We start from the raw sequence: 12,042 nt of genomic DNA, 5'->3' as shown, positions 1-12,042 counted from the left end.
CAGCGCTATTGTGCATGGGACAATGGCGAATCAGGGGCTTCAAAAAGGAGAAAAGACATGTATGAAAGAAGGGAGGAGCGGTGGTGGTGGGGAGGGGGTTAATTCTGATCACACGATTGTGAGGACAGAATGCATTTGAATGCAACGAGGGTAGAAAGCATTCATTTGCCAGGCTGGCAGATCATCAGCTGAAGCGTCCAAGCTTCTGACATCCTCAGAGGACCCTCATTTATGCAGTCAACAATCTTCTTACCTGTGTTTTAGCACAGTGCTGTCCTGTGCACTACCTGCAGGACATAGAGGAGACTTTGTTGGCAAGCTGCAGCTAGAGCTCGTTCATTGTTGCCGCATCGCTGGCACGAGGCTTCTCTACGTCAGACACACCAATGGTGAATATTTTAGCAGGTTTGATGCCCTGCATTGGCACAACGTTAATGTGTTCTGGGTGGCATAATATGTTTTGTTGCTCACGTGATATTCACTGTGTTGAGTTAAGTAACATGAGGGAGAGTAAGATACACCAAACTGTAGGCATTGTGTGTATGTGTGTGGGTGTGTGGTTTGGGCATATGATGTGATACCATCAGCAAAACACAGGAGCAATAAACACATCTCTATTCAAACAAGCACTGATCTGAAATGTTAATGTGCACTTTTGTAATAAATGTTTGGTTTTTATGCCTGCAAAAGCACTGGATTATTACCTAGGATGAAAGCTATAAAAACAGGAAGGAATGGGGAGCAAGAGAGAAAAGGAAAAGGAGGAGGAGGAGGAAAACATTTTTAAGTTCCACTCCAGCTCCAGCTCAGTGGTATCTGCTATGTGCTGGGATGATTTTAGGCCCCTTCCCATCAGGATGCCCACTAGTCTGCAGCTGCCTGTGAACAACCTGCCAGGATCCCATCCCCAAACCCCCCACCACCCAAAACCATCCACCTGCTTCTTCCTCCACCATCATCCCCTGCTTCTTATTCTCCATCCTCAGCCATGAAACAGGCTCCAGAACACTATATGACACTGCACAAGCTTGATGAGAGCAAACAGAGGCACAAACCGCCCACACATCAGCGTCAAAGTGTTTCCTAGCTCACGACGCAGAGCTGAACAACACCGACTGAAAAGTGCTTATTCGGAAGTGAACAATAAATAAATAAATAAATAAATAAATAAATACAAATACTTAAACCCTCATCTGCATTTTTTTTTTAATCTGCCAATTAGCTACGCTAGAAATAGGACCAAAGCCAGGGACTACTTTTGAAAGTTGTCTTGCTCAGACTAGATATTTTATATTCTACTGTTGCAGAAGGTGATTTTTTTAAGAACGGTTAAGCCTTTCAGAATGATGAAGTGTCTTAAAATAAATCCCAGATTTGCTGTGCAATAATTGTTTTGGGCAAAAGCCTTTGGACTGGACTTTGCCTGGATTGAGTCATACTGGCTTGATGACACCAAATTGCATTCTGTGGACCTTGAACACTCCCCGCTTTAAATTGCAGAACTGTGTAGCCAAGTAACTTTGGCAGTTCAGTGGAGACTGAAATGACAGGTTTAGTTTCAGTACCCGAGGATCACGCTGAGCCGGTGGCTCATGCTCTCAATTTGCCGAGATCATTGGCTTCCCTCGTCTACACCTACAGAGGTGGCTGTGTGACCATTGGCAGCATAATGACAGCTCTCCAGCCTAGCTACCCACAGCACCACCATTTCCCTCACCCAAGCACACACACACACTGTTTTTTTAAAATCCCAGAAAACCGATGTACTTTTGTTTTGGGGGTGTTAATTAACAAAGGGTGTTACTCTGACTGAGGCAGGACTTTAATCAAGATTGGATATGTCCATTAACCTCCTCCTAAGCAGATTAGCCTGACACGCTAACAAAGCTTCATTAAGGAACAAATTGATTCATGGGAGCCTGTTGGGTGCTGGGTTTTAAAAATAATTGTTTGCACTCATTTGGAAACTGTCAGCATGCTAATAGGTCAGCGTCACATTATGTATGTGCTGAAATTACAACGCTCCATCGTGAATTCCCTTTCTGCAGACTTGTTTTTTTTTCTTAGTGCTAAAAGATTGAATGAATTAGAATTAATGAAACATTTCCCTCTAAAGCTTAATAAGGGGAGCAAAGTCGTGTTGTTTTATGAATTATGTGCATACATAAAGTGTAGCACATGCCATAAATAAATCCACCTTAGTGCAAAAGTATCTACTGGGAAGCCAGGATCTTAAAAAGATCAAATATGTGCACTGTAAGTGAAAAGAGACCATTTTCTCAAATCACCTGAGGAATGGCCATTGAGTCACCATCTTATTAGCTGGAAAAAAAGAATCTCACAAAGGTAGAGACTTTTTGACATCGACCCCGTTAATGAGGACCCGCAGTAAAAAAAAAAAAAAAGAGTGATGCTGACTTGAAGGATTGGAAGGTGTTTCATGACAGGTGTTCTCACATCACATCTGGCCTGTCAGATTGCAGAGCAGATAAAGTGGTGCATGGTCAACTTTACCTAACATCTCTCTCTCTCTCTCTCTCTCTCTCTCTCTCTCTCTCTCTCTCTCTCTCTCTCTCTCTCTCTCGCTTCCTGTCTTTCTTTCTGAACCTGAACCTTGTCTCTTCTTTCCTAAATTGTATGAACTTCAGAACAGGTGTCAAACTTCTATCAAACTTTTATCCACTGCCATGATGGCAACAAAACAAAAGCCCATAATTACCACTGAAACTGCCATTTTCTGTTTTCTTCAACTACAAGATGTGAAGCAGAACAAGCACTTCAGTAGTCACACACCAAGTCCTGCATGAGCATTTTTCCCAACTGGGACTTTCACATCTTAAAATATATATCCAATCTCCACAGGGAATGCTTAGCAGGTGGCTTTGCTGTTCTTTCATCTTGGCAGGCTCGCACTTTCTTTATGTTTCTTAAGGCCAGACACTGATGAAGGTAAAGTTTTAGTAGAAGTAGTAGTAGTAGTAGTAGTAGTAGGTTCAGTGATTTACACACTAATTAAAACCCCCATCACAGACGAGTCATCAAGCGCATCGAATCTTTAATATAGGGCCAAACTCTCTACACACTATCTAAACTGAAGCACTATCTGAGTTGATATTTTAGTCCTTACCCATCTTCAGCTATTTTTGTATAAAATGTTTTAGCATGTTGAGGGAGAGAGATTGGGTTATGATCTGAAGTTTATTTTAGTTATATTCACAGATCACTTCCAAGTATTACCTTAAAAGCTTGTAAAAAATTTTAACAACATAATTTATTTATATACACAGTACCTTTACTTACAGTAATATATTTTCAAAGTAGCTACTTTATTGCATTTTACTACAGTTAATGACATCATAGCAAATGGACCTGTAATTGCGTTGTTAGCATTCTCAAAGAAGTGGTTGAAAGTGCTGGGTTTTATTGATAAGAACGGCAAACAAATCTAAAAAGGCAGGCAGAATCACAGTGTAGAACAGGCAATGAGTGGGGTAATTGGCTAACTGCAGGAACAAGGCAAAACAAGAACAGAAAAATGAGGAAAACCAAACTAGACCAAAACTGGAAACCATAAAACAAAAAACATAAAAATGAAATAGCTTGGTACTCGACACAGAGATATGATGGAATCAAGGGGGTATTTATACACACATGAATTAGAAATCGACAGAGGTGGGAAGTAACGGAGTACAAATACTTCGTTACTGTACTTAAGTAGATTTTTCTGGTATCAGTACTTTACTCCACTATTTATTTTTCAGACAACTTTTTACTTTCACTCATTACATTTTTACACAAATATCTGTACTTTTTACTCCTTACATTTTCAAAACATGCTCGTTACTTTAGTTTTAATCCACTGATTTGGTGAAATATACATTTTTTATTTTCACTGCGTGCCGATTTCAGCCGAACAACCGATTTCCTGTTACTGCGCATCTTTTTCAATCCGCTGGTGTATAAAGTCCTGACTCTCACTCTTTACGAAGATAAGAATCAGCAGGCAGAAGGCAGTAAGAAGTTTGGGGGTAATGTGGATGAGACAGAGGGAGTCAGTGATGAGAACACGACTGAGAACAGACACATTCCTGATCATCATATTTTTTTCTGCTTGTGTTCTATATGTGGATATTCAGCCTGGATACATTCATTAGGTAACAAAAATTTTTATTAGTTTTGTATTAATATATATATATATATATATATATATATATATATATATATATATATATATATATATATATATATATATATTTGGCTGTCAAAATTCTAATTATTGTAAACGGCACTAAATGTTATTAACACGCTATTAATTCAGCCCGCATTTCTGTTTTTACAATTTTTATTAAAAAATAAATGTAAATACATAAATAAATAACTAAATATAAAAGAGGCGAAATTAAAACCTCCAGCAAAACATACACTTATTCACGACGTCTCTTCTTTACTTAGATATACAATAAATAAATAAAAATATTTTAAATCAGTAAACTTTTGTTTTATTTCTGCGCCAAGTCTCAAATTAAACACCAAATCCGCCATGTTTTACACAATTAACCCTCTGGGTGGCGTTTTGTGGGTTTTTCCCTCATAATGGCGACACGAACTTAAATTACTGTCTTTATTGTTTGAACAGATAAAAACAATACATCGTTCAATTCTGTAAAATGTCTATAATTATATATAAAAGCTTCTTGATTTGACTTGAAGAGGTGCACTTTCTCCGGTATCACCTCATTAATTGTCCGTGTGGAAACATAGCAAAGACTCTTAATGATGTCCACACATCTCTGCACTGTTATAGCCTTTATATTCAATCACTGTACATATGCTTACACATATATCACATGCTGTACATATGATACATATTTATCTGCACTATTTGCACGATTGCTACATTTTGCACTACTGGTAGATGCCAAACTGCATTTCGTTGCTGTGTACCTGTACAATGCAATGACAATGTTCTATCTATCTATCTATCTATCTATCTATCTATCTATCTATCTATCTATCTATCTATCTATCTATCTATCTATCTATCTATCTATCTATCTATCTATCTATCTATCTATCTATCTATCTATCTATCTAATATTAATATGATGTGAGGTCCAGTTAACAGCTAAAACAGGTAGAAGTAATAACTACTTTTTACTTAAGTACCTGTCAGAGCCAATACTTCTTTACTTTCACTTAAGTAAAAATGTATAATCAGTACTTCAACTTTTACCCGAGTATTTTAAATCATGAGTATCTGTACTTCTACTTAAGTAATGGATGTGTGTACTTTTGCCACCTCTGGAAATGGAGACAGCAGTGAATAGGACTACACGGAAAGACACTTCAAAAACATGTAGCAATGAACACAATGACAGGAATGTACAAGTCCATAGTGATATTTAAAATTATGAAACTTGGCAGACGCCCTTATCCAGAGCAACAGTTGAGGGTTAGGGGCATTGCTCAAGAACCCAGTACTGGCAGCCTAAAGCTGCTGGGATTTGATCTTGTGACCTTCCGAACCAGAGGCCAAAGCCTTACCCACTAAGCTAAGACCTCACCTAGTATCTGACATGAGCCAGTATGCACATAAATATGGTAGAATGTATTTAGTATGAAGTTAAACTTAAAATATCCTTATTTAAATTTTTTATTGTCAAATCAACTATCTCATGATAGTTGATGATTAAATGATTAAATGGGCAAAATGTCAACAGGTAAAATTATTTCGAAAAAAATTGTCTATGTTGTGAAGAAATGTTTTTTGTTAGAATATAATAGGAAAAATTATTCACGCTTGACTACATTCATGATGCTTTCTCTTGCTGTCATTGTGTACAACCTGTTATGAGTGTTTCTTGAAAACTGGGAATTTTCTCATTCATTCTTTTTCGGAGTAGAAATATTCGGACTTGATCACCTTTTTGAGTGCTCAACATCCTGTAGCGTATTTGCAGAAAAGAGGCACTGGTGCGACACAAAGGAAGATGTTGTAGAGAATGTACCTGCTGTGAGATCAAATGATATATTTAGCATAACAGATGTTCATGCCATCGCCTGGGGGACTTATGTTTCTCATGTGCCATTGCACAATGTGCTGCAAACACACTTTATCGTGTGCACAAGTGCATTTTAGGTTGTTGTTTATCGTTTCTTACAAACTCACTTACTAACCCAAGACAGGAAAAATGTCTCAGCCATGCTTAGTCACAAATTTGAGTGATGACTTTGCATTGATGACTTTCTTCTGTGTATGGTATTTGGTATATGCTATGGTGTGTGTATTTGTGTGAATGTATATATGTATGTATGCATGTATATGTATTTGTGTATGTAATAAATTAACCCTTTTAGACCATGTGACTGGATTTTCTTGGTTTAAGCTGCACAGTATGAAAGCTGCCAGCCATCTGCAATAGTGTCTCAGTGAGAAACTGGTCTGGTCTGACACTGCATGCACCCGCCTACAGAGATTATGCCCTATTTCTTGTAAGAGAGCCAAGATGCCTTACACCATGCATAAAGGGCAAAACCACTGTGATTAGTAATGTCAAGGAGACCCTAGAGCTCATTTCTCTGTGGTCAATAAATTCTAAAAATCAGCTAACAGCTTCCCCCATGCTACTTCAGAATACTGTTATCTCCAATCAACACACATTCACCTCCTTTTTAAAAGTCTTATGTTTGGGAGATAAAAAAAAAGGTGTTTTTAGACTTCAAACAAATATTTTAAAATAAATGTTCCTTTAGTTCCTTCAGTACAGGTGTGATCAGGTGGCAGACTTTAACCTTCAAATTGACTTTGATAAACATATAAAAACACACATGGGATTATCCAAACCTGTGCTATCAGACCAGAGTCTAGTCATTCACTGGTTTATCACCCAGTATGACACATTCAGTTTGAAAGAGGGGATTGTTTTTTGAATATTATTTTTTATCTCCTTGCTTCAAAATGACACCTTGTCTTATTATTTTTTAAGCTAACAAATACGTATGCATTTATTCTGCACCTATTAAATTCAAGGCTGGTCGATGCCCATGTTACAATTCAGGATTGTTTCCTGGAGTGCTACTAAAAAACAAAACATCCCCAGTTAAAAACTCATCGCTCGTGATTAGCATTAGAGAGTAGCCTCTTGTCTCTTGTGCTAACTGTTTTTTTGTAAACCAGAAGTTATTAGAAATGTTTGTTGAATACATAACAAGAAATGATCATTTTTAAGGTGTATGGTATTTATTCTTTCAGTCCTTTTCAAATGTAGCTTTTTTGCTGTTCTTTCTAACTCTATGAAATGCCTAAACTTGAAACTGGCTGCAATCAGTACAAAAAGCAAGGCTTTGACCCAGAGGACCTTAGAATTAAAAACTTCTTTTCATCCATCAAATATTTAGTAAATGACTCAAATGTGTATTTGTGGCCAAGCTAAAAGAACACAATATCCACAGCGGCCTAGCAAAATACGGTTAACCAAACTTTTGCTGAGCGTGCTTATTCTGCTGGAGTATTTACTGCCACCTTTTACACAGTGGGCCATTACAGTACATGCCACAAAAATAACTAGACGGAAAAACTAGTCTTACTAATATCACTTTCATTTAGTTCATATAATACAGGGGAAAACCATAATTTGTTTCCTCTGCTAGGTTTAGATCTGATTTGTTTTCTTCTTTAGATGCAGTGATTATACACATACACACAGTTTAATGAACAATAAACTAAATAATAATCCTTTACTGATTCCAATACTGATTCTTACTTTAAAATATCAATTCTACCTAGACTTGAAACAAGTGAGTTTTATAATTAATGTAGTTGCGGTAATTGGTAGCTCAGGTTTTACTTTTGATCAGAAGGTTGTGAGTTAAAATCCCAGCACCAACATGCTGCCACTGCTTGGCCCTTAAGGAAGGCCCTTAACCCTCAACTGCTCAGTTGTATAAATGAGATAAGATGAGCGTGTGTCAAATGCAATAAATGTAATTGTATTTACTTAATGTGAATAGGAACTATTACTTTTTTTGCTGTGCCTCTGTTCATTGTACACATACAGTCAGCATCTGGAGAAAAATATAATAATATATATTTTGAAAGTACATTAGTATGGGATCGAAAAAAGTGGTATTACCCCTCCCTTGTAATCAACGGGAGCTGATGTGAAACAATTTCTCCATTGCAGTTGAGAGGTTTGGAGTCTCAAACGTAAAATTTAGTTGAACAACGGTCAGGACCCATTTAATGAACAACAGCCCACACAGCTTTCCAAGTATAATCTCTTCAAGATATTATAACAGTATTGCTGAAAACAAATCAGATAATTGTGTCTATGTGTACATGTCTGTACATATATACAATCATGTAGTCAAATAGTGTTTGTTTGTATGTCTATTTACATGGGTATATGTAAACCAAATTATGAATCTCCTAATGAATCATTATGGTAATACTGTAAAATTCCTTGTCCAAATTCCATTATATGAGAGTACACCATTGTTACTGTTTTCCTACGCAACACCTAATTTAGCATAATGCTGTGTGGTTTTATTAACCAAGATTTAAAGAAAATCTGCCCATTTCCTAAAAAATTAAATCAATACAGAAGATTTTGTCTATGCTATGTGATAAATTCAATGGAGGATGTGCTTTAAATGACCGTTCACACAATTTCCGTGGCTTCAAAAGTTAGCATTAATGAAATGATAGGAGTATCTCTTTATAAAGATACAGATATACTGTAAGCAGAAAAAAAAATAACTTGTTGAATATGGCAAAGCATTTCAATAAAACATTAAAAAAGTGTGGCAGAAAGTGCCAGATATTTACTACCCATGACTATATTGAAATATATATGTAAGGAAACATAACCTCATGCTTTCTAAAAGCTTAAATTTAGCAGTGACTCTGACTTCCTGGAGAGACAAGAGAAATAATACTTTTCAGCATTGATTGAAACGGAGGTAAAATAACGAGTTACCCTTTACAAAGTGTGACATCAATTGGCCAAACATATATTTTTCATGATTATGGTTATTCCTGATTTTACACCATTTTCTCCAGGAGCACAATACACTGGCGGGCACATGGAAGTTTTACTTATTGAAATGTCTCTCAGAGCAGATATTATCATGATTTGTTCAGTCAGGACATATATCAATTTCTGTTTAAAGAGAACAAATTTCTATAACTGATGCTGCTAAAAGGGAACTAGAACATATACTACACTATAGTGAACCTAGTATTGTTCTTCAATTTGGCATAATTCAGACAACTTTACCAAAAGAAATAAATAAAAATATACTAATTGCTATTTTTTTTTTATTGTAAATTGTAGATCAGTTTTAACAACAAAACTTCACTGTGAACACAACAGGTAAAACAGGTGGCAAGGACATAAGTATGAATATTTTTGTTACACTATATGATGCATTTCATTTCAGTGATGCACCAAATCTTGTTATTTGTCACATCCTTGGCAATTGAATGATTACAAAAAAAAAGAGTGCTTTTAACAGGGCATAAACAAACCTTGACATCCCAACTCTCAGGAAATCAGCACAGTTCCATTACCACTTGATGCAAACCAGATGGAGCAGGACTTATTTGTTCCTTTATATGCATGAATGAGTCTGGTTGTGGTCATTGTAAACAATTCATTATAAAGACAAGTGTGCATTTGTCAGACTTATTTGCCAGCAAGCTCTTTCCCCATCTCTGTAAATGTACTTTAGTAAAAGTTTATCCTTCTCCACCTAACATACATACCATATATATGTGTGTGTGTGTGTGTGTGTGTGTGTGTGTGTGTGTGTGTGTGTGTGTGTGTGTGTGTGTGTGTGTGTGTGTGTATATCCAAGCCTCGTCACCATACATTAGTACTATTCACTATATCGGAATAAGCACAAATGAGTTTCAAAAGCATGGTCAGGTTTCCACAAACTTTTGTCAATATAGCGTATGTTTAACTAGGTTTGTGATCATCTGTGATTAGTCTGTAAACATTTTCATTGCTTATTGCACTAATAACGCTACACTACAATCCTTGTGCACCATGTCAGCAATAAAAGTCAAACAAATATAAAAAAAAAAAAAGCCACCAGAGAATCTGGAATAAAAAATAAAATATAATGTTTTATCCCATTCTAGCTAAATTTTCTAACGTGTGTCAACAGCAGCCATGAAATACACAAGACACTTTCATAGCTTGTCCACTTTGCAGCTTCTCTTTGCTTGTATGTTCATTTTATTCCATGTTCGCACTAATGTTTAGTGTGTCAGCCCTTTTTGTTCAAAGGAAAGTATGATTCATAATGGTAGCACTCAGGTGGTAACTGCATGGCAACATAGAGCATAAAAGCCATACACAGGTATCTGCAATATAATCTATTTTTAACCACATTATTCTAGACTGACATGTCATTATGAATTTATTACAGAACACCTACCATCACAGAAAGGTCTATTGAACTAGAAAGAGGCTTAAATATATCTATGAATATCCAGAATGTACAGTATGTTATACCATATATACTGTAGATATAGACTTTAACATAATATATTCTGGGTTATCTTCATGTTATCCTTTTGCCAATTTTCCTAAATGATGTGGAGCCCCATTTTCTCCATTTGTTAATAATGGCCTTCATTGTGTTCTATGTTATTTTATTTTATTGACCATGGCTTCAAGAAAATGTAAAGAAAATGCTACAAAAACAGCTACATGCTACAAAAAACCCGATGTTGATTTGGGGTTAATCAGAATCACTTCACTGATAACAGCTCTATGGTAATTCTTCTGAACAGGTTTTTCAATGTGATTGGTTCATTCTGCCAAATCAACACAGCCACATAAAACTAAAGCTGGGAACCAAACATCTGATACTATTAATTGTGGTTTAATTTTTGGCATCACAAAAATCTGGCATTTTTACAGGGATTTGTATACCTTTTATCAGCCACTGTATGTGCATTAAATCCTACTCCAGATAATTTCATCCCAACTCAACTGCTATAAAATATTCAATTTAATCAAATTTCATTTGCACTGCACTTTACCAATGGAAATTGCCACACAGCAGCTTTTTAATTGAATATGTATCCCTAATGAAATATTCCTGGCACTACCACTGGCAAAAGTAAGCAACATCTCCTGGCATACAGATGATGCAACTGCTCTATCTATTTGACCCCAGAGTGTTTTATGGCAAAGTTAGTTCAACAACCAGCTAATTATCAAGCCCTGAAGTCTTACAATATAACACGGGAACAACATACTGAGAAACCTTTGATGCTCTTGCCTCTGATATTGGTAATTGCTTGTTGCACAGATATGTGGCATTTAGTTTGCGAAACTTTAAAGCTATTGACATGATCAAGTATGATGTTCATGTGATTCTCCCAGCAGTGTAAGTCAATATGCCTAGAGGCAGGAGTTCAACAAGCAAAACCACAGCTATTTGCTAATTAGATGTGTATCAGGCAAGTTTTTATGTCATCTTGTGGAACGATCTGGCCTTTGAGAGAACGACTCCGAAGCACAGTACCGCTTAAAAATGCACCCATTTTAATTGTATCGGACAAACTCCACTGTCAGGCATAGCTGTCGAATGTCATGGCATGTTGAGGCAGCGCTTTTGTCTCGCCTGCGAACATGATTGTATCTTTAATTTTCTCTGCATTTCATTTGCACAGTAATGTCGCCCCACGCTTCGACACAGTCACCTCTAGTGTGCTGCTCGAGACACGCTCTGGCCTTCAGCTAACATTTGCATCATGAGACAATGCTGCTGATTAACATGGACGGGAGGGGCGGAGGGGATTTCAGCAAAAAAAATATGTACTGAGAATGTGTATTCTCATTTACATAGGAAGCTGGTTGTGTTATAGGTAGAACATTATAATGAGGATTATTTGTAATATGTTCTATTACAAACCATTATCCCCCAGCTGTAGGAAATCAGCCCATGGCTGACTCTTAGACTAGACATAACAACAATCTCTCACTTTGGGAAGTAATGCAGCAGAAGATGACTCACAATACC

Source organism: Silurus aristotelis (assembly GCF_946808225.1).
Source record: "Silurus aristotelis genome assembly, chromosome: 21".
NCBI classification, from domain to species: Eukaryota; Metazoa; Chordata; class Actinopteri; order Siluriformes; family Siluridae; genus Silurus; species Silurus aristotelis.
The sequence above is the reverse complement of the archived record's forward strand: the minus strand, read 5'-3'. Positions refer to the sequence as shown.